Genomic DNA, 1,219 nt, shown 5'->3' on the forward strand with positions numbered 1-1,219 from the left:
GTGTAAAAGACAATGTGTGGCAGAAACAAACACCATGAACTCACCTTAACCTCATTGAAACATGCTGGTGGCAGCATCATGCTGCTTTTTTTCACGAGGGATCGATGAGTTGGACAGAGAAAGTTCTGCTTCATCTGGTGTTGATCTGCCATTAAAAACAATCTCAATAAAATAAATCTCAGTTTGTGGTTGTAACATGGCAAAATGTGTAAAGGTTTACTAGGTATGAATACTTTTGAAAGTATAGTAAGTAAGTATACTATATAACCATAGGTGAAGAGAAGATTTTTTTGTCCAAAAGTTATATGACCTCCTGTGTAATACTGAGGGTATCATGTTTAAAGAGCAGGTTAAAGGTCATGGACAATGTCTGGTGATTGATTAAAAGAGTCACTTCATTCCCGGAGAAGAGATAAAATCACCAGTTCATTCACGGAGAGAGTTCTTACACTAAACAAACGAGAAGAAAGGAGAAAGAAACACAAGGGCAAAACAAAACCCATTTTTAGATGAGACCACGAGCCCAACCACACACAAACAGAGCGGTGTGGGAAGTCACAGCGGTTTATTATTGGAGGCCTCAGCCTGACATGAGAATGTGATTCTTCAGCACTTTGCCTCCTGTGATAACCTCAGAGTGAGTCGCTGTTGTGGTTCAGAAGTATCTTCTGTTGTTTGGACGGCTACATTTTAACAAAATAGAAAGTTTTTGTACACAGCAAAAAATAACTTTGTATGGTACTACATTTTAGCCATTAAAAGTGTTTAAATTGTGTATTTATTTGTAAATGTAATGTTCAATAATTGCAAAATTTTTATCAATCTTTACTGTCTTTGTTAGCTGAAGATGTTGTTTTGGTTAGCTGTTAGCTCTGCTGCTTTGTTGTGTTGAGAACTTTAAGTCTGAAAGAGCAGCCCTCCCCTGCCTCTCCCCCACTCAGCTCCTTCAGACTAGCCAGCAACAATTAGCAACCAACTGGTGGAACTGTGCATCTAATAGCTACTTCTGAGTGTAACTCTGGTAAAAAAACGTGGTTATAGGGTCAATAGAGGTTGTGATGACTTCCTGAAGGCATAGTTTCAGAATGAGCAGATGTTTTCTTTTAAAGAGACAGAGACCAAATTTCAAGGCCTTAACTTACAAAGTAACATTTATTTTAGCATTTTTATAACTGAAGGTAACATAATTACTTGATTGTGCTATAAAATGACACTGTAT

This window comes from Poecilia reticulata, linkage group LG8 (genome assembly GCF_000633615.1).
Source record: "Poecilia reticulata strain Guanapo linkage group LG8, Guppy_female_1.0+MT, whole genome shotgun sequence".
In the NCBI taxonomy this organism is placed as follows: Eukaryota; Metazoa; Chordata; class Actinopteri; order Cyprinodontiformes; family Poeciliidae; genus Poecilia; species Poecilia reticulata.